Here is a 23,193-nt window from a genome sequence, read left to right on the forward strand (position 1 = left end):
TTAAAAAAAGAAAAAGAAGGAAGCATATAATTACTATGTCTGGTAAAATGCCTGTAGTCTCTACATGTCATTTCTAATTTTAGATATGGAAATGGAATTCTCTCAGGCATTCTGACTTTCAAAGAGGGGTTGCTGAACTGTGATATATTAGAATCTCTGGGAACTTGAAATTACACAATAACATTTATAATTCAGCAAAAACAATGGTCCTTTCTTTGAGAGGGAAGAGACTGTTTAAAAGTTAAATAACATTTAACAATCTCTAGGCTAAGGAGCTTACAAATATTTTTAACTATTAAATATTACATAAACTCAAAACAGCTATATTAGAGCTCTATAGGCAGAAAAGGGAAAATGCCTTTTGAATATGAAGGCTCAAAGTTTAATTTGAAAAATAGTTCTCCATCCCTCAATTACCATGCATAATTAAATAACTAAATAAAAAAAATAGCATTAAAATCATTAGAAGAGGCTTTTTTTTTTTTTTCAGGAAGAAAATAGAGTCACCATAGTGAACCCACAAAGCATATACATACACTAGAAAAATATGTATCAATAACATGAAAATTTTTCACTAGGTCTTATTCTAACTTGCCTGGAACGCTAATTCAATTTTTTTCTTGATATAGAAATCAGTATTTGTTCAAAATTGCCAGGGCTTCTTTAAAGTATGGCACAAGTTCCTAATTTTGGAAGTACTTATTCAAAGAAAATGTCATTTTGATTAAACAAATCATCAGATGGCTCGGTCCTGCCAAGGAGAGAGGCCTGGATTAGTGATGCCACATAAGGGAAGTAGGAAAAAAAATGAGTATAGGACTGCCTATCGAAAGACAAAATAACCTCTTCCTACCACTCCTGGATCCCCTAAGCATATTTTCACTGAAGTGTCGAGTTCTACCCAGGGTTTCACTTTAATACTGCAGCCAGACCAGCTGGCCAGCACTGTCTTCTTTTTTCCCCTCTTCGTGTTTCTCAGACAGTGGAGGAATCTTGCAGTTAATCCAAGAGAATTCTGCCATTCTCTTTCCTAATGAAATCCATGTTCTACCTCCACAGAGCCTATAATGCCACACCAACAGTATGGGTAGTGAGTTGTTTTTACTTTAAAAAATTTAATTATGCCCAGTTATATTACCAAAACACTGTCTTTGCTTTTGCCAAGTGAAAGTGAGATTTAAACTAAGGTCTCTGTAACTTTCCAAAACCCATGCCCTTTCTGTTATACTACACAGTCTTCTAGTGTGACTTTATTTGGCACATTTAGAATTTACAGTATAAATAATGTGTGCACATGTGTGTATCCATATTCATGTTTTCCCAAATGCCTCTGCCACGCACTTGCTTCAACATAGGATCACTGGGAAGGCTGAAAAAGACAACATGCATGAAGTACCTGGCACGGGGCTCGATAAACATTAGTGCTCTTCCTAACAATTAAATGAGATCCTGTTGCCTACCTTTTAAAAATAAAAGAATTCTAACAGAGTGGATTGCTCACCTGCATAGGATCACATAGGCATCTTTAAGCCTCCATTCTGAACTCTGGCTTGTAGGTTTCTAGCACTTGCTTAGATGGTAGACCACAGCCTAGCCACAACAAAACCAGACTCTCCTCTCCTAATCACATGACCAGGCTCCCCAAGATCCAAGCAATCACAGATCCCAGAGAACACCTGGTGTGGTGTAGCATAGGGAACCCAGGGAGATTAAAAAAAAAGTAGAATCTTGGATGGGCTGAGTTGTGAGAAAACTGGAGCTTTCTGAAATATTGTGGGACCAAAAAGGCAAAGATGAGGCTTTCCAATATAAAGAGTAATTTAAACAGGAGTTTTGTAGAGTTAATTCCTAGAACAGCACATCTGAATAGGGGATGCAGAGCAGAACTCAGGTTAGCCACATGATGCCTTTTGTGAAGTTATAAGCAAAGAACTTCTAAAGCTAAGGACTGGGTTGGGAGGGAAGGGGGAGTTGCTTTCCCAGTGACCAAGGCAATGGATAGAAATAGATCTAGCCCAGATTAGACAGTGGCTGAAAATAAGGAGAAATTAGAAGGGAGCTGGAAATGACCATGTAAGTTCAAACTATTGGTCACACTGAGCCAACCAGAATTGAGCAATGTGAATCTATGTAGCATATCTAATCTGTAGATAATATAAGCCCCCAAACTCCGATATACTATAGACAATTTGTACACTTTAAATTAACCCAGGCTGAGATGCTGTAGTACAGGAAAAATACTGAAAGAGAAATGCACTGGAGGCAGGGGACACAGTTTGGAAAGGAGAAAAAAAAAAAGCTGCCGAAGTCTCCTGAGTGAAGACAAGAGACAACAGTTTACCTAGGCACAAATAGCCAGGGACTGCTCTGTTGGAGCAACTTTCATCATACTAGCACACAAACTCCTTGGCATATGGGCATGAACACAATTTGAATCATCTACTGATGTGCATAAAACTTAGAAAATATAGGTGGGTTCTACATGAAACACTCCTCACTGTGTGACCTGTGGGCTGGTAATCTCAAGTATTCTCTGTCCCAGGTTGCCAGAAATAAAGTATTACTACTTCTCCAGTCCTGCAAGATATTAAATCCATTTATTTAACAAATTTTGCTTTGTTCCAACTGCAAAATGTCCTTCAAAGAAAAGGTTTTATGCTCATATTCAGAAAAGGCTGAGTTTGGCCCTAAAATGGAAATACCTCCCAGATAAAAGTTACCAATGTTTGGGATGGTTTAAGTAGGTACAGTAAATATTTTTGCTTTCTCTGTCATCTTTGCTAAAAGGACAAAAAAAATTGTCTTTTGAATATCGGGAAACATTGAGTAATCCTCATCATTCCCCCACTGAGAAAACATATTTATAGTTCTACATTTTTTTCAAATAAATTGTGAAAGATTACCTAACAAAATAGAACACTCTCTGAACAGGCTTTATACCAATAATCAATAGAAAAAGAAAACTTTATGCAGTCTTATTTTCTTAAAAAAAAAAAATACACACACACACATAGAACATGTAAACTGATGCATATAAAAAATACATCTTATCAAAATTTGTTTAAAAATTTGTTTAAACTGTTAATCATTGTTCCCCACCTGAAATAAAAATACAGATAATATGTGAAAGCCATCAAATGTTAAGATACCAGGCATTCCTGTTCTCAGAGGACTTTGTCAATTCATGAAAGTCTAGGCACACAGAATCACAGTTGAAACACCAGCAAATAGAACAGAAATAAGACAGCATCTTAGGTGAGAGTTTTTAAAAAGATACATGACAAATCACCTGGCTAGCAAGTACAATATCCAACCTTCATTATCATCAGAACTGCTAAAATAAAAATGACCACAACTCTGGTTGGTTAAACATACATAGCATGTTATTCTTTCAGAGATAACAAAGTTTTTCCCCTCAGCAGCCAACTGGTTTTTGGCCACAAAACATCTCTCGATACTATTTTAGGTTACTGAGAAAATCCACCTCAATATATTAGGTATTTTGAAATTCTCCATAAGAAAAGTACTAAAGATTTTGACAATCAGCTGAAGGTCACAAAAGACTGATAAAAGTAGAACATAGGTCTCTTCCTATTTTCCCAAGCCACTACACAAAAGTGACCTACAGGCAAGAATGTTAATGATACAATTAAAAGTTCTCTAAAATGAAAACCATATAAAGGAAAAAAGCCTCAGAAGAAATCATATTTTAATATAAAACACTGATGGCTAAAAACGGTCACCTCTAAATTAAGTGATATTCTGAAAAGACAATAAGAGACAATTTAAATCATTTATTTTTAAAATCGGTACACACAAGTTTTTCTTGAAAAACTAAAAAAAAATGTATCATGGATATAAAATAATATTCATTTATGCTTGCATTCAATAAATGTATATTGAGTACCAAATGTGAGCCAAGTACTGTTCTAGCCATTGAGGATATAGCAATTAACAAAGAGTGCCTGACCTTATAACAATTATATTCTAGCTGGGGGAGACAGACAATACAAAAACAAATAATACGCCAATAGATGCTGAGTGGTACAGAGGAAAATAGTACCAGAAAATGGAAGGCAAGTTCTATTTTATATACAGTAGTCAGAGAAGGCCTCCCTGAAAAGAGACATGAATAGAGTCCTAAAAGAAGTAAAGGAGCAAACCAAGTAGATATCTGGGAGAGAAAGTTCCTGGCAAAGAGAATAACAAGTGCAAAGGCCCTGAGGCTAGAAGATACTTGGTGTGTTGAAGATTAGAAAGGCTGGCAGAGTGAGCAAGGGGAGATTGATAGGAGATGAGGCCCTTTTGTATATTCCAAATTGTTCAACATATTTGGAATTAAGTGGTTTCAGTTGGTGAAGGATAAAAAAAGGAAGGAAGGGGGGGTTGTAAGACAGAAAGAACATTTCATTAAGCTACTACTAGGTGCTAGATAAAGGACATTATCTCACTTAATCCACACTCCAATCCTATGAAGAAATTAGGAGACAGAGCTGGTAAGGGGCAGAACCAAATTTAAAAGCATATCCTCTAACTCAAGAGCTCAAACCCTTAGTCATTATGCTTCTCTCCTTCCCTGTGATAGCCAAACGTATCAGATGTAAAAAGAGAGAATATTTAAGCTAACTGAAGACCCACAAAAGAAAAAGTGAAGTTATGTAACTGATACCCTTGTGATACTTTATGTTTACATTCTTCTCAGGGTTTCTTCTTTTTTCAGATCACCCAAAATAAGATGCATAACATGCTGATTGATGTAAAAAATATGTCAAAAGTGGGGATGAGTGGAGCAGGAAAAGAGGTAGCAGAGATGAAGCCCAGAAATACTGGTCAGACTCCAGGCTGTTCATTCCAAACCCCAGCCCACACCCACACCTCCAAGTCCCTCCCCAGAAACAACAGATACCTCCCAGAAAGAGAGGTATAAATACGGAAATCCAAAAGAAGACAATGAAGGCAGGAGGTGCTTATCGGTTTTCTCTAGCTTTACTCCATTGTTACATAGGGCCATTCAAGCAAACACCATCTAACTTTGCCCACAGTGTGCATAAAATGCACAAAGAATGTGGAGACTGATTCTTTTAAGTAATCCCAGGCCAACAATGCCAGGTGGGGAGAAAAGAAAACAACTGGGTCTTCCTAGGCTCCCAGCTTTGAATTGGGAGGAGGAGGTTGAAAGGAGGAAGTCCCTGTTGCTGACTGTTCCCTGATTGGAAAGAATTCCCTTTATCCACTTTAAATTCAGACCTGGGCGAAGGCAGTAAAAGGACTTCCCTGAGATTGCTTTCATGAGATCTTCCTTAAGGGAAATAAGTAGTTGAAGTCGCTAGCACTGAGCACTGGTTTACACAGCCACTCTGAGACCAAAAAACTGCAGATAAAAACTGCTGAGAGAGTCCTGGGAGGCTTCATAAAGAGTTAAATAGAAAATTTTTGCAGTTTTCTTAAAAGTAGAAAAAAAAAAAAACAAGAATAAAATTAAGAAATGACTGAAGATCGCCTAAAATCACCTGGGGGAGATGTACTTCACATGTAAATATAATTTGTATTACTTTAAAACTGTTCAATATTGTGTCAAGAAAAATTTGCTACACCAAGTTACTTGTTAGTGTTTTATCTTCTAAACCAGACCTAGAGACAAGATAAAAAGGCAAAAATAATGTCCCTGTTTTACAGCCAGAGAAAAGGAGACCAACACTGAGGCACAGAACTGGGCAAGTTATATATCGTGGTCAAAACGGGGGCCTAAGGTCACTAACCCTAGAAGCAGTCATTCCCACCTGGGAGCAATTTGTCAATGTCTGAAGACAGTTTGGCTTGTCACAACTAGGGGTTGGTCAGTTGTGTTACTTCTGGCATCTAGTGGGTAGAAGCCAGGGATGCTGCTAAACATCTTACAATGCACAGGACTAACCCCACAACAAAGAATTATCCAGCCCAAAATGTTAATAATGTCAAGGTTGAAAAACTCTGCTCTAGAGTTACTTAGAAATACACCAAGCCTTCTATATAAACAAGTAGTATCTGTTTTTTTAAAAATGATAAAGTTGGAAAAATTACTTACTAATAGATCAAATATTGCAGAAAAGATATGGCAAAGCATTACATAATCTGCTATCTAGGTGGTACCTTCCCATTACCATCTGATTTTCCAGTCCATAAGTAACATTTCTTCCTCCCTTAGAGGCATTATTCCCTGCATGGTGGGTGAGGTTCACCTGCTAAAGCTGAAGCAGCAGCTTTAGTTTTCTTAGGTCAGATATGGACCCTGTGGAAGCCAACCAAGACTAATATTCTCCCAGGTTCAGCCATAGCCTCAAATCAGATCATTTCACCACCACCACCCCCTGGGTTTCTTCTTTCCATAAAGTGAAGAAAAATTTGCTCTCAAAGGATGTAATTGGATTAATTAGATCATTAAGAACTACATGCTTTGTAACGAGGACAAAAGGGGCTAAGTGTTTATAGACAGTACAGATGATGCTTGCTGCTTGTTACAAATTATGCTAGCCCTGGAAGGAATTTTTTAAAAATGCAAATCAAACTACAAAGTGAACATTTCCCCCACCCTTAAACACACATCAAATGCTTTTCGGTGAATATTGTGATCTATAACTTCATATTATTTGCATATGGCTGGAAGCTAGAGATTTATCACCATTAAAAGAGCCATTTGACATGGGGACACCAACTACAGCAGGGTTCTCAAATCCTTCAGCCAACTCAGAATGCACTTTTTCCCACTCACCAACTGTCAGGTTTTACAGAGTGATCTTTTCTATTACTTCTACAAGTAATCTGACATTCCTGACCACAGAATCTAAATATACGACACATTAAAACATTCCTTCCATAGGCCACAAGTTGAATCTGTCCAGATAAAAATAACAATAAAATCTCCAAAGTTCAACTTCTAAAAATCAATGCATGGAAGAACTGAATTTCATGGAAATCAAATAGCATGCATACCATGTTGGGCTGAGTTACTTACAAATGGAAAGAAGCAGTTATCACCATATTTCCTTTCACGCACACACATAAAAGAAAACAAGTCAGAAAGTCTGGGAGAAAAATGGCTTTTTGTTCAATAAGGATCCCACAGATCACCGCAAATGCCACAGATCTTAACAACCTGAGACAGAAATTGCAGATGTAGCACTTCAATTATCTCAGTCCTTCCCAACGGTGAACTCTATCTGCCTCTAACTCAGTTTGCTTGCCTAAAGAACAGTCCCATCCAGTTCTAAGATCCATTTTTCTAATATTTGAAAAACACAACAGATCTCAGTGACCTACAAGTTTCAAATCTGTTGTCTTTTTCCCTATCAAAAATACCTTTATCCTACTCCACCCTCAAGGAGGTAAAGCATAACCCCCCTCTTCCTTAAATGTGGGCTGCACATTGTGGCTTCCCAAGAGTAAAATTTTGAAAAAGGGAGAAAAGAGTAACTTTACAGTGGAGAAAACTGACAAACACTACCTCAGCAAGATGATTAAGGTTAATATCAACAGTGATAAATCATGTAGAAAGCATGTACCCTTGATATGAAGTGATGAAAATACTCTATTTCTTTCCAAAAACCCATTACCCCAGCCTAATCATGAGAAAAAATCAGGCAAACCCAAACCAAGAGACATTCTACAAAAACTGTCAAGGTCATCAAAGATAAGGAAAGTCTGAGAAAGTGTCACAGCCAACAGAAACAAAAGGAGACATGACAACTAAATATAATGCAAGATCTTGGATGGGATCTGAAAACAGAAAAAGCACATTAGGTAAAAACTAAGGAAATATTTTAAAAGTACGGACTTCAGTTAATAATAACGTATCAATATTGGTTAATTGTGATAAAATGCACCATACTAACTTAGTACGTTATTAATAGGGGAAACTGGATATGGGGTGTTCCGGTTTGCTAATGCTGCTGTTATGCAAAATACCAGAAATGGATTGGCTTTTATAAAGGGGGTTTATTGGTTACAAAGTTACAGTCTTAAGGCCATAACATTTCCCAAGTAAGGCATCAGCAATCAGGTACCTTCACCAGAGGATGGCCAATGGCGTCCGGAAAACCTCTGTTAGCTGGGAAGACATGTGGCTGGCATCTGCTCCGGAGTTCTGGTTTCAAAATGGCTTTCTCCAAAATGTCAGTGTCAGCTTCCAACAGCCATCTTCAAAATGTGTCTCTAAGCTGTAGCTTCTCTCTAAAATGTCACTTTCAGTTGCTCTGAGCTCCTTCTGTCTGTGAACTCTTTTTATAGGACTCCAGTGATTTAATAAAGACCCACCTGAATGGGTGGGATAACACCTTCATGAAAATTATCCAATCAAAGGTCTCACCCAGTTGATTAAGTCACTACCCCATGGAAACACTCAATCAAAGATTCCAACCTAATCAACACTAATATGTCTGCCCCAATAAAATTGCATCAAAGACAATGGAGTTTGGGGGGACATAATACATCCAAACTGGCACATGGGTATATAGGAACTCTCTGTACTATCTCTGCAACTTTTCTGCACATCTAAAATGGTTTTAAAATTAAAAGTTTATTTTTAAAACAAGTATAAGTAATGTTCAATGCAAATCCATTATCTAAGTGTGTATTATGTCACAAGATACCTAAACTCAATGGCACTAGGAAAAATAATAAATTATTCAAGCGTATTACTTTACTCACTTCTCATTAGCTAATATAATAACATAAAAATCAGTACGTGCATTAGGCCTCACCTTGATTTTTAATGCATTTACCTTGCTATATTAAGATAAGGCTCTCATTCTCATTCTCCCCCAAAAGGTAGTATTATCTATATTATCCAGGAGCATGTGAGATTAGACTATTACCACAACAATTCAACCATGAAAAATAGATAATAGGCCTGTGGGAAATTGCAAACTCCCCTTTACACCAAACACCAGACACTGGTCTGTGCGGTCCCTCCAGATCCGGCCCTTTTCTGCACAGATGCACCCTTCTCCTCCTGGAGCAAACCAAGTTCATTGCCACCTTTGCACTAGTTGGTTTCTCTTTCTGGAATGTTCTTTCCAGATGTCAACATAGCTGGCCCCTTCTCAGGTCTCAGTAAAATGTCACTTTATCCAAGTGGCCTTTTCTGCCCATCCAATCTAAAGAAGCATCACTAACATTCTATTTATATTTCTCCCTGTTTATATTTATCACATTGCTATTCATCACCTGATATTTTCTAATTTATTTGTTTTTTTATAACAGACACATTTTATTGAAAGATAACATCCATTCAAAAATACGTACCATATGTATTATGTTTTATTAAATGCAATTTTACTAAGATATATTCACATAACATACAATTCTTCAAAGTGTACAATCAGTTGTTCATAGTCATGCATTGATCACCACAATCAATCTTTGAACATTTTCATTACTCCAAAAAATAAAATAAAAATCAGAATAAAAAAGAACATCCAAAACATTCCAATCCCCTTCTCCCCCCATTGTTCATTTACTTTTTTTCACTCATTCATTTTTTTTAACTTCATCAAAAAATTAAAAAAACAGACAATAAAAAAACATTTCAAACAAAACCAAAACAAAGGAATAAGAAAAAACAAATAACCTATAATAACTACATTGCTTCCAACATGTTCCTACTCTACCCCAAGAAAATAGACTATAACCCAACAAAGGAATAAGAAAAACAAACAACCTAAAATAACTACATTTCTGCGCACTTGTTCCTACCATACCACCCAGAAATTAACAAACCATAGTCATTCTGAGCATTCTCATAACATTAAGTTTAGCCTCCAGAACTTATCTGTTCTTATTAGATTATCGTTCCCCCTTCACTATTTGCTGTCTATCGCTAGGTCCCCTACATTCTACAATATAAACCATTTATTTCACATTTTTCACAATGCTCACATTAGTGGTAAACATATAATATTTCTCTTTTTATGCCTGGCTTATTTCGCTCAGCATTATGTCTTCAAGGTTCATCCGTGTTGTCATAATTTATTTGTTTTTTATCCCTTTCCATCTGCCCACTAGATTGCAAATTTCATAAGCACAGGGACCATGGCTTATGGTCACTTCTCTAATCCCAGCCCCTACAACAGTTTCTGACACAGAGTAGATGCTCAGTGAATGATTTTTCAATGAATGAATGAGTCAATGAAAGAAATGGAACTAGTATTGAAGAAAATCTTGCAATAAGATTAAAATAAAAGCTATTAAGGGAAACAGGAATGAAATGATTAAGAAATTTGTTAAATTTTAACTATGGGTTCCAGGTTCTTCAGATACATTATCTCATTAAATCTTCACAAAAGTCTGCAAGTACACATTATTATCCCTATTTACCATTTACAGATGAGGAACTAGTGGTCTAGGAAGTTACTCAATGGCAACACTGACATGACTTCACATCTGACTGACCCTAAGCCTGTGTGCCCTTTCCACTCCTTCTTCTATGTATACACCCAATTCTTCATTTTATGACCCTCTTTAAATGGTCTCATGATAACTGGGAGTCTAATAGAATGCCTAGCACAATGACTGTTTTTATGACCTTAGCCGAATAAAACTAGTGAGTAAGACGAGAAAACAGAGAGGCATTAATCGAGCTGGGCACAATGCATGAAAATACTGTGAGTCAGTGAGAATATTTACAAGTCAAAAATTATTTGAATCTCTCTACTTGCCAACTGAAAGATGACTTAAGGAAACCCACTAGAGCCTAGAATCCTCTGTGAATGAACACTATACAGATAAAACCTGAAAATAACTCTACCAGATCACAATCCCCAACAATGCCATCCCCAAGTCAAACAAACACACTTTATGACCAACATACATAAGAAAATATGAAAGTTGTTACACATGTAAATCTAAATGCTGACCCTTTAATGACCCAGATATGGCTCATCTCCCCATGGCAAGATCTGCCATCCCTCTGTGGCTTTCCTGCAGCTTGACTTTTTCACTCTGTTCCACTTCCAAAACGGAAGATTCAAGTGAACAGAGTATTCACAAGTAACAAGTAACATAGCCTTCACCAAGATTTCATGACAGTGATACATCTTATTCTCAGAGCATTTCACCTCACAGCCTCTCTCCCTCTTGTCCTACGTCTAGTTCCCAAATATGACCCTCTCCACTAGACAGAGCACTCACTAAAAAAGGTGTACTACCCACTGGATTCTCTGCTTCTCTCTCAGACCACTTTGCCTTCCCCAAATTACTCCACTGTTACGTATTTACTTACTTACATGTTTGCAAAGAACTATGCTACATTCTTACCCACATATAATGTTTTCACACATTATAGTTAAAGAAGCATCCCTTATTTCTTTTTTTTTAATCATCATTTTATTGAGATATATTCACATACCACGCAGTCATACAAAACAAATTGTACTTTCGATTGTTTACAGTACCATTACATAGTTGTACATTCATCACCTAAATCAATCCCGGACACCTTCATTAGCACACACACAAAAATAACAAGAATAATAATTAGAGTGAAAAAGAGCAATTGAAGTAAAAAAGAACACTGGGTACCTTTGTCTGTTTGTTTCCTTCCCCTATTTTTCTACTCATCCATCCATAAACTAGACAAAGTGGAGTATGGTCCTTATGGCTTTCCCAATCCCATTGTCACCCCTCATAAGCTACATTTTTATACAACTGTCTTCGAGATTCATGGCTTCTGGGTTGTAGTTTGATAGTTTCAGGTATCCACCACCAGCTACCCCAATTCTTTAGAACCTAAAAAGGGGTTGTCTAAAGTGTGCATAAGAGTGCCCTCCAGAGTGACCTCTCGGCTCGTTTTGGAATCTCTCTGCCACTGAAGCTTATTTCATTTCCTTTCACATCCCCCTTTTGGTCAAGAAGATGTTCTCCGTCCCACGATGCCAGGTCTACATTCCTCCCCGGGAGTCATATTCTACGTTGCCAGGGAGATTCACTCCCCTGGGTGTCTGATCCCACGTAGGGGGGAGGGCAGTGATTTCACCTTTCAAGTTGGCTTAGCCAGAGAGAGAGGGCCACATCTGAGCAACAAAGAGGCATTCAGGAGGAGACTCTTAGGCACAAATATAGGGAGGCCTAGCCTCTCCTTTGCAGCAACCGTCTTCCCAAGGGTAAAACTTATGGTAGAGGGCTCAAGCCATCAAACCACCAGTCCCCTATGTCTGTGGTCATGTTAGCAACCATGGAGGTGGGGTAGGCGAATACCCCTGCACTCTCCACAGGCTCCTCAAGGGGGCACTACATCTTTTTTTTTTCCTTGTTTTTCTTTTTTTTTTTTTTTTTTAACTTTCCCTTCTTTTTTAAATCAACTGTATGAAAAAAAAAGTTAAAAAGAAAACAAACATACAATAAAAGAACATTTCAAAGAGACCATAACAAGGGAGTAAGAAAAAGACAACTAACCTAAGATAACTGCTTAACTTCCAACATGTTCCTACTTTACCCCAAGAAAGTTACATAATATAGCAACATTTCTGTGAACTTGTTCCTACTATATCCATCAGAATTTAACAGACCATAGTCATTTCTGGGCATCCCCAGAACGTTAAATAGCTTATCTGTTCTTCTTGGATTATTGTTCCCCCTTCCTTAATTGCTCTCTACTGCTAGTTCCCCTACATTCCACATTATAAACCATTTGTTTTACATTTTTCAAAGTTCACATTAGTGGTAGCATATAATATTTCTCTTTTTGTGCCTGGCTTATTTCGCTCAGCATTATGTCTTCAAGGTTCATCCATGTTGTCATATGTTTCACCAGATCGTTCCTTCTTACTGCCGCGTAGTATTCCATCGTGTGTATATACCACATTTTATTTATCCACTCATCTGCTGAAGGACATTTGGGTTGTTTCCATCTCTTGGCAATTGTGAATAATGCTGCTATGAACATTGGCGTGCAGATACTGTTCGTGTCACTGCTTTCCGATCTTCCGGGTATATACCGAGAAGTGCAATCGCTGGATCGAATGGTAGCTCTATATCTAGTTTTCTAAGGAACTGCCAGACTGACTTCCAGAGTGGCTGAACCATTATACAGTCCCACCAACAATGAATAAGAGTTCCAATTTCTCCACATCCCCTCCAGCATTTGTAGTTTCCTGTTTGTTTAATGGCAGCCATTCTAACCGGTGTTAGATGGTATCTCATTGTGGTTTTAATTTGCATCTCTCTAATAGCTAGTGAAGCTGAACATTTTTTCATGTGTTTCTTGGCCATTTGTATTTCCTCTTCAGAGAACTGTCTTTTCATATCTTTTGCCCATTTTACAATTGGGCTGTCTGTACTATTGTCATTGAGTTGTAGGATTTCTTTGTATATGCAAGATATCAGTCTTTTGTCAGATACATGGTTTCCAAAAATTTTTTCCCATTGAGTTGGCTGCCTCTTTACCTTTTTGAGAAACTCCTTTGAGGTGCAGAAACTTCTAAGCTTGAGGAGTTCCCATTTATCTATTTTCTCTTTTGTTGCTTGTGCTTTGGGTGTAAAGTCTAGGAAGTGGCCGCCTAATACAAGGTCTTGAAAATGTTTTCCTACATTATCTTCTAGGAGTTTTATGGTACTTTCTTTTATATTGAGATCTTTGGTCCATTTTGAGTTAATTTTTGTGTAGGGGGTGAGGTAGGGGTCCTCTTTCATTCTTTTGGATATGGATATCCAACTCTCCCAGCCCCATTTGTTGAAAAGACCATTATGGCTCAGTTCAGTGACTTTGGGGGCCTTATCAAAGATCAGTCGGCCATAGATCTGAGGGTCTATCTCTGAATTCTCAATTCGATTCCATTGATCTATATGTCTATCTTTGTGCCAGTACCATGCTGTTTTGGCAACTGTGGCTTTATAATAAGCTTCAAAGTCAGGGAGTGTAAGTCCTCCCACTTCGTTTTTCTTTTTTAGAGTGTCTTTAGCAATTCGAGGCATCTTCCCTTTCCAAATAAATTTGATAACTAGCTTTTCCAAGTCTGCAAAGTAGGTTGTTGGAATTCTGATTGGGATTGCACTGAATCTGTAGATGAGTTTGGGTAGAATTGACATCTTAATGACATTTAGCCTTCCTATCCATGAACATGGAATATTTTTCCATCTTTTAAGGTCCCCTTCTATTTCTTTTAGTAGAGTTATGTAGTTTTCTTTGTATAGGTCTTTTACATCTTTGGTTAAGTTTATTCCTAGGTACTTGATTTTTTTAGTTGCTATTGAAAATGGTATCTTTTTCTTGAGTGTCTCTTCAGTTTGTTCATTTCTAGCATATAGAAACATTACTGACTTATGTGCATTAATCTTGTATCCCGCTACTTTGCTAAATTTGTTTATTAGCTCTAGTAGCTGTATCGTCGATTTCTCAGGGTTTTCTAGATATAAGATCATATCATCTGCAAACAATGACAGTTTTACTTCTTCTTTTCCAATTTGGATGCCTTTTATTTCTTTGTCTTGCCGGATTGCCCTGGCTAGCACTTCCAGCACAATGTTGAATAACAGTGGTGACAGCGGGCATCCTTGTCTTGTTCCTGATCTTAGAGGGAAGGCTTTCAGTCTCTCACCATTGAGTACTATGCTGGCTGTGGGTGTTTCATATATGTTCTTCATCATGTTGAGGAAGTTTCCTTCAATTCCTACCTTTTGAAGTGTTTTTATCAAAAAGGGATGTTGGATTTTGTCAAATGCTTTTTCAGCATCTATTGAGATGATCAATTGATTTTTCCCTTTCGAGTTTTTAATGTGTTGTAATACATTGATTGTTTTTCTTATGTTGAACCATCCTTGCATGAAGCATCCCTTATTTCTAAGGTTCTACAGAGAAATATGAATATCAGTAAAACTTCAAATGCTAAAAATGATAAACTAAACACCCACAAGTAAATTAAATTTCAAATATATGCATGCTATGTCATTAATCAGTGTTACACCTCATCAAAATAGATTCATAATAGCTCATGTAACTAAAAAATATGTCAAAGCCCTACCTCGCAAAGTACTAGGCCCAGAAAGTTACACAGGTGAATTCTCCTGAACCTTCATAGAATGGAAAATCACAATGATATTTTAATGTTTAAGTATGAAGAGGCAGAGAGATTTCAAACTATACTTATATGTCAGTAAAACACTGATACAAATACCTTCAAAAAAAGAAATGCACAGAATCATCTTACTAATAAGCAGCAAATGAATCATAATAATATTCATGTAAATGTCAATGCAGAAATCCTGATGAAAATATTAGTAAACAGAATCCGTCAATCTTTCAAAATACAATACATGCATGATCATGTGATATAGATAAGTAGGGTTCAATATTAGGAAATCTAGCAATGTATTTTATCATATTAGCAGATCAAAGGAAGAAAATATAATGTTTATAAATTTGAAAACACATGTTAAAATCCAACATCAATTCCTTATTTTAACAGTTCTTAATAAAACAAAATATGAATATACTTCCTTAACACATGATTTAAAAATATACATCTGTCCCCAGCCCTGATCAAGATGGCAGAGTGGGATGCTTTGGGGCTCCAAGTTCCCATAGAAGCTTTGAACAAGCAGTAAGAACTGGCAGACACACCTTTTTCATGGCTCCAGAAAACAGGTAAATGACTGTAGTAACAAGGCAAGCACTAAATCAAGAAAAAATAAGCTACTAAAAGCTGTAGGATGTCGTGGGACCCTGCCTGGCCTCTTCCCCAAACCTCACAGGTTTGGCATGGATCTTAGGCTCTCATTCCAGAGGGAGCAGAGTAAACCTCATGTACATACTGAGAGCACGTGTGTCTGAACCAATCTGTCTGGTGGTGGCAAGGTGCAGGGATTCACCTTCCTAGAACTTCCCCTGCTTGTACAAGACAGCTCACCGAGCTCTCCTACAGAACACTGAGGGAGAGCAGGAGAGCAGTCAAGCTGTGCTGCTTGGGGCAAGGAATTACTGCCTGTAGGACATACAGTACAGCACCCAAGACCCTAAGGAAAATATCCTGGGGAACAGGAGACATTTGGAACCATGTAAACAGGAATTCTTTGGGCTACCTGCAAAGAAAGGATCAGGGAGGCACCTACCTTTTGGCCTGGAACTAGTCTCTAAACTCACTGTATGGATAAGCCCCAAAGGAGAACACAAGTCAGTCTGCAAAGACTAGAAAAGGTACTTGTTTTCTTTCTCCTTTTTTTCTTTTTTTGTTGTTAACTCTTGACATTCAAGAAAAACTCAGTAATAACACTAGCTGGGTACAAGCTTAAGAAACTCAGAGTTCCTTAACTCTGAGTCTAAATTTAAATGATAACACATTAAAATATCAAAATGTCCGGGTTTTAACATAAGATTACAAAACATACAAAGAAACAGGAAGCAATACCCAGGCAAAGGAGAAGATTAAAGCATCATAAATTATCAGAAAGGAGAACCAGACCTAAGATATACCACACAAAGACATTTTAAAAATTGTCCTAAATATCCTCAAAAAGCTAAAGGAAAACATGGACAAAGAACTCAAGGAAATCAGGAAAACGATAGATGAACACAAAGAGAATAATAATAGAGAGACAGAAATTATGAAAAGGAACGAGACAGAGCTAAAGACCACAGTAACAGAAATTTAAAATTCTCTGGAGGGGTTCAACAGCAGATTGGAGCAGGGAGAAGAAAGAATCAGTAAACCTGAAGATAAAACAGTTGAAATAATTTGGTCAGAGGAACAGGAAGAAGAAGAAATGAATAAAAGTTAACAGAACCTGAGGAACCTGAGACAAGGCATCAAGCACACCAGTGTACGCATTGTGGGAGTCTCAGAAGGAGAAGAAAAAGAGAAAGGGTCAGAGAGAATGTTTAAAGAAATTATGACTGAAAACTTCCCAAATTTAAGAAAAAACAGGAATTATACATTTAAGACACTCAAAAAACTTCAAACAGGATAAACCCAAATAGGCCCATGTCGTGGTATATTTTAAACTGTTGATTGCCAAATATAAAGACAGAACTCTGAAAGCCACAGAAGAGAAGCAGCGTGTCAAAAAATAGGGAGACTCGATAAAGATTAAATGCCAATTTCTCATTGGAAACCATGAAGGTACTGAGGCAGTAGAATGGCATATTTAAATTGCTGAAAGCAAAAAATTTCCAACCAAAATTCCATAACTGGCAAAATTGTCTTTCAAAAATAAGGGAGAAATTAAGACATTCCCAAATAAACAAAAGCTAAGAGAGTTCATCACCACCAGACCAGACCTATAAAAGATGATAAAGAGTTAGTAACAGCTTGAAAGGAAAAAACAACAGACAACAGATCAAGGCCATATAAAAAAAAAAAAATCTCCAATGAAGATGATGACATGAGTAAATATAAATGCCGATACTATTGTACTTTTGGTTTGTAACTCCAACTTTTACTTCCTATAGGAACTTAGAAGAAAATGCATAAAATGTAATGATAAATCAATGGTTTGGTCTCGTGATGTATAAACATGTTGTGACAAGAACTACATAATTTGGGGACAGAGGAGCATAGGAACATAGTTTGTGTACATCATTGAAGTTAAGTTGGGATCAAAGTAAATGAGATGGTTATAGATTTAGGATGTTAAATTTAAGCCCCATGATAACTAGAAAGAAAATATCAGAGAATACGAAAGCCTAGAGAGGCAGAAATTAGAGTACATGTTGCTAGGGACAGGGGAAATGTGAGTTATGGGGAGTTAATGCATAATGGGTGTAGGATTTCTCTTAAGGAGACGGGAAAGTTTAAGCAATGGAAGGTGGATAGGGTATCACAACAGTGAATATGATTAATCCCACTAAATGCTATTTTGGGGAGTGGCTGAGATGGAAAATTTTGTGTTGTATATATGTTCCCACAATGTTTTTAAAAGTGCAATTAAAGAGACAATGACAATTAAATGCATTACATGATCCTGGAAGGAATCTAGGAAGGGAGGAGAAAAGTGTCAAAGAGACATTATTGGGACATATGGAAAAAATTGGACCATGGACAAAAAGCTTCATATTAACTTAAATTTCTTGAACTTGATAACTGCATTTAAGGTGGTTACATAAATGAATGTTATTACTCTTAGGAAATCTAGATGGCAGTACTAAGTGTTCAGGGAACACGATGTATACAACCTAAACTTGAGTGTCTAGAAAATGAAATGACAGATAGATGAAAAGACAGATAGATAGATGGATAGATGCATAGAATGATATGGCAAATGTGACAAAATGTTAAAACTGATGGAGCTGGGTATCTGGGGCGGGTAGGGAAGGGGTTTACTGGAGTTCTGTATGGGGTTTGTTTTGTTTTTGTAATGGTCCTATAAGTTTAAAAGTATTTCAAAATAAAAATTTAACTATACACATACACACATCTGAAGTTAAAAGTGTATATCATGATTAATGATGAAATTCTAGAAACAACCCTACTACATTCAAGAACAAAACAAGGAAGCACATTATCACCACTATTATTTAACATTACTCTACAAGTATAAGTCAATACAATTAGAGCAGAGGGGAAAAAATAAGATACAAACAGAAAAGCAGGAGGCAAACACCTAATATGATTGGATAACAACACCTCTGACAAACAACTGTAAAAACTAATACAGTAAGAAAATTCAGCACAGTGACTTTCCTGTATATAAAAATAACCAATTAGAAAACATTATGCCATAAAAGATCTCATCTGTTAGAGTGATAACTACAACAAAAAAGCCCAAGAATAAGTTTAACAAGAAAAGTAAAAGATTCATATGATGAACTTTAAGACTCTAATAAAGTAATTATAGAAATCTTTAATAAAGTATTCTGTTCCTGAGTAGAGCAAAATTATCAATTTATCATCTAAATCAAATTATAAAGATAGAGATCTCAATACAAACACCAGCAGAATTCTTCTTTCTTTGTTGCAACAAGATAGGCTGATTCTAATGGTCAGATAAAAAACAAAAGGCTTTTTCTTCTGACCACTAGAATTGCCAGGAAAATTCCAGATTTTTTAAATATTGCAAAGTTATCATAATCAAAAGTTTATTTGTACTGGTTGCATGGAAAACAATGAAATAGAAAATAATCCAGAAATAGACCCAAAATATAAACCAGAATTTAGTATTCAATAAAGTTGCACTTCAAACAGATAGAAAAATTAAACAAATATTCTATTTAACTCATTTCTCACAAAGTATTTCACATTTATTAAAAGCAAAAATAATGAATCCATTTTAAAAAACTGGAAGAAAACAATAGATAAGATCTTTTTTAATCATCTCTAAATGTGTGCTTTCTAAGTGAGACACAAAATCACAAAACCATACAAGTAGCTTGATAAACTTGACATCATATGAATTTTTCACATGTAACAACTGCATAAGTAGCAAAGGAAAAAATGTAGATAATCAAAACATAAATAACAAACTATAAAAATATATTTGCAACTCATATAACAAAAGCCAACTTTTCTTTGTATAGAGAGACTGCTTACAAATTTATAAGAAAAGCCAACAACAAAATAGAAAAATGAGCAAAGTACACAAACAAGGAATTGGCAAATTAAAAATGCTAACAAAAGACTTTTAACTCATAAAAAAAAATGTTTAACTTTACTCATTACAAAATAAAACTTAAAACGAAATACCATTTTTCATCTATCCAACTGGAAAAGATTAAAAACTTCCAGAAGGAGGACTTCTAGTCGACCAAGATAATGGCTTACTACACACCAGATGCCATTCCCCCAACTAGCAAAATCTGGCAGGGTCATTGTCCTCAAAACTCTGGGAAACAAACAGCTAAAGGATTGCAGTAACTGGGTGAGTGCCAAATCAAGAAGAGAAAACTCAAAACAATGATAGGAGAAGCTCATGGTGTCCTTGCTGGCCCCTCCCTCACCACTTCCCTGTAGTGGTGTCAAGCCAGACTATGTTCCCATTGTGGGTCCCTGGCCCTTTTCTGGAAGGAACAGTGTAACCCCCATGCACATACTATGGTACTTGTATGTCAGTACCAATCTATCAGGTGGCAGCCCGAAAGACTGAACCAGGACATTCATCTCTGGCCCACCCTCCTACAACTTGACCTGCAGGGAGAGTCAGCTTAGAGAGAGCTAAAGAAGTGTAAGAAACAATGAAGTCAAAGAAGCCTAAGGAAAAGCAGTACTGACATACAATAGAGCACCCAGGAGGGAAGGAAGTCTATTTCAGAGGGAGTAGAATAGGCATTTGAATTCCTGTAAACAGGGGTATTCCTAAAGCCACAAATGCAAGCCTAGGAAAAGACTCTGCCTAAGAAAAGATGAGAGGACCTCCAACTTTTACCACAAGCTGATCTTCCTGATAAAAGGGCTAAATTTTGAAGGAGAGCGCCAACCAACACACAGCCAATTTGCAAAAACTGTGAAAGCGGATTTCACAGTTTCTTTTTCATAGCTCTTAGTACTCAACAAAATCTCTGCCACATCACAAGCTGGATACAAAATTAACAAAGAAAGAACTCATAGACTAAATCCCAGCATGAATATATATGTTAAAATGTACAGTGTACAATAAAAGATTACAAGACAAACAAAGAAACAGGAAATGATGGCCCATCCAAAGGAACAAGATAAAAGTTCAGAAAATATCAACAAAGATGACCAGACTTTGGACACACCAAACAAAGACTTTTAAAAACACAACCTTCAATTGCTCAAGGAGATAAAAGAAAATACAGAGAACGAACTAAAGAATATCAGGAAAACAATCAATGTACAATATGACAATCTCAATAAAGAGGTAGAAATTTTAAAGAGGAACCAAAGAGAAATATGGGATTGTAAGACCACAATAACTGAAATGAAAAATTCCCTAGAGAGTTTCAACCACAGATTAGAAATGGCAGAAGAAAGAATCAGTGAAGATAACACAATTGAAATGATTCAGACTGAGGAGCAGAAGGAAAAAAAGAATAAAAAAGTGAACAGAGCCGAAGAGACCTTTGGGACACTATCAAGCATATCAATATGCATTAAGGGAGTCCCAGAAGAAGAAGAAATAGAGAGAGGGGCAGGAGGAATATTCAAAAACATAATGACAGAAAACATCCCAAATTTAACAAAAGACATGAGTACACATTCAAGAAACCCAGTGAACACCAAACAGGACAAACTTGAAGAAAAACATGCTTAGAAGCACAGTAGTTAAACTGTCAAGTGAGAAGGACAAGGAAATAGGTCTGAAAGCTACAAAAGAAAAGCAATGTGTTATACACAGGGAGCCCTAACGAAATCAAATGCTGGTTTCTCAACAGAAACCATGGAGCCAAAAAGGCAGTGGGATGAAATATTTAAAGAGCTAAAAGAAAGCAATGGTCAATCAAAAATGTTATATCTGCTGAGACTGTCTTTCAAAAATGAGGAAAAGATTAAGAAATTACCAAATAAACAAAAGCTGAGAAAGAACACCATCTCATCTAACAGGAGGCCTTTAAATTGAAAGGAAAGGATGCTAGACAGCAGATTAAAGTGGCATAAAGCAATAGAGATCTCCAGTATGGGTTCTAAAATTCAAATGCATCAAAAGCAATGATAAGTCTATGCTTTGGGGCATACAATGTTTAAGGAGTTAATCTGTAATAAGAATGACAAAAAGGTGGGGGATAGAGAGGTATAGGAACATGGTTCATGTATATTATTGAATAAGGTGGTATGAAATCAAACTTGATTGTTTTAGAATAAGTATGTTAAATTTAAGTCCCTTGTTAACCACAAAGAAAATATCTGAAAAAAAATACAGAAGGAAATGAGAAGGGACTCAAAATGGTACACTACGAAAACTCAAATAAAGATGAAGATAAGAATTAACATAAAATTGAGGAACATAAACCAATATAAAACTTAAAAGGCCAAATAACAAAATGGCAAAAGAAAGCCCTGTATTATCAGTAGTACCTTTAAATGTAAATGGATTAAACTCTATTGTCAAAAGGAAGAGAATAACACAATAGATTTAAAAAAAAAAAAATGACCCAACTTTATGTTGTTCACAAGAAACTCACCTTACATTCAAAGACACAAGTAGGTTGACAGTGAAAGGCTGGAAAAAAATATTCCATGTAAAACAGTAACCAAGAGAGCTGGGATAGCTATACTAATATCAGATAAAATAAACATTAAGTCAACAACTTTTACAAGGGACAAAAAATGTCACTATATATGGATAAAGGAGTCAATTCAACAAGAAGACATAACAATTAAATATATAAGCATCTATCAGAAGAGCCTCAAAATACATGAAGCAAATATTGACAGATTTGAACGGAGTAATAGACTGTTCTACATTAATAGTAGGAGATGTCAATATACCATTTTCAGTAATGGATAGAACATCTAGAAAGAAGAGCAATAAGGAAATACAAGACCTGATCAGTACTATAAACCTAACAGAATAATATAGAACACTTCACCCAACAGCAACAGAATACATATTTTTCTCTGTGCACATGGATCATTCTCCAGGATGGACCATATGTTAAGCCACAAAACAAGCCTCAATAAATACAAAAATATTGAAATCATACAATGTATCTTCTCTGACCACAATGGAATGAAGCTAGAAACCAAGAGAGAACCCTGAAAAATTCACAAATATGTGGAAAATGAAGAACACATTCTTAAACAACCAATGGATCAAAGATATCAAAAGGGAAATTAAGAAATATATTGAGGCAAATGAAAACAAAAACACAACATACCAAAACTTGTAGAACACAGCAAAGGCAGTGCTGAAAGGGAAAGTTATAGCTCTAAATGCCTACATTAAAAAAGAAGAAATATCTCAAATCAGAAACCTAATGTCACAACTGGAAGATCTGAAAAAAGAGGGGGAAACTAAACCCAAAGCAAACAGAAGGAAGGAAACAAAAGTGATTAGAGCAGAGATAAATGGAGTAGAAAATTTAAAAACAATAGAGAGAATCCATGAAATCAAAAGTTGTTTCTTTGAAAAGATCAATAAAAACAACAGACGTTTAACTAGACTGACAAAGAAAAAGAGAGACAGGACACAAATAATTAAAATAAGAAATAAAAAAGGGGACGTAACTACCAACCCCACAGAAATAAAAAGGATTTAAGAAGATACTATAAAAAACTGTACACCAACAAATTAGATAACCTAGATGAAATGGACAAATTCCTAAAAACACACAAA

At 36.3% G+C, this 23,193-nt stretch overlaps 1 protein-coding gene across 2 annotated transcripts in view; it reads right to left on the reverse strand.

Moving 5' to 3' along the window:
- The window catches only part of PPM1L (protein phosphatase, Mg2+/Mn2+ dependent 1L), a 382,513-nt gene that overhangs the window by 320,387 nt on the left and 38,933 nt on the right, over positions 1-23,193 (reverse strand). Inside the window, exon 1 of one of the 2 annotated variants that reach the window (XM_037841578.1) lies at positions 16,078-16,166. The exons of the other annotated variant lie outside the window; for it this stretch is intronic. The gene's annotated coding sequence lies outside the window, so the exon portion shown is untranslated. Of the gene's footprint in view, positions 1-16,077; positions 16,167-23,193 lie in introns of those variants that run through there. 2 annotated transcript variants of the gene reach the window in all.

The sequence above is a fragment of the Choloepus didactylus genome, chromosome 1 (assembly GCF_015220235.1).
Source record: "Choloepus didactylus isolate mChoDid1 chromosome 1, mChoDid1.pri, whole genome shotgun sequence".
Lineage (NCBI taxonomy): Eukaryota > Metazoa > Chordata > Mammalia > Pilosa > Megalonychidae > Choloepus > Choloepus didactylus.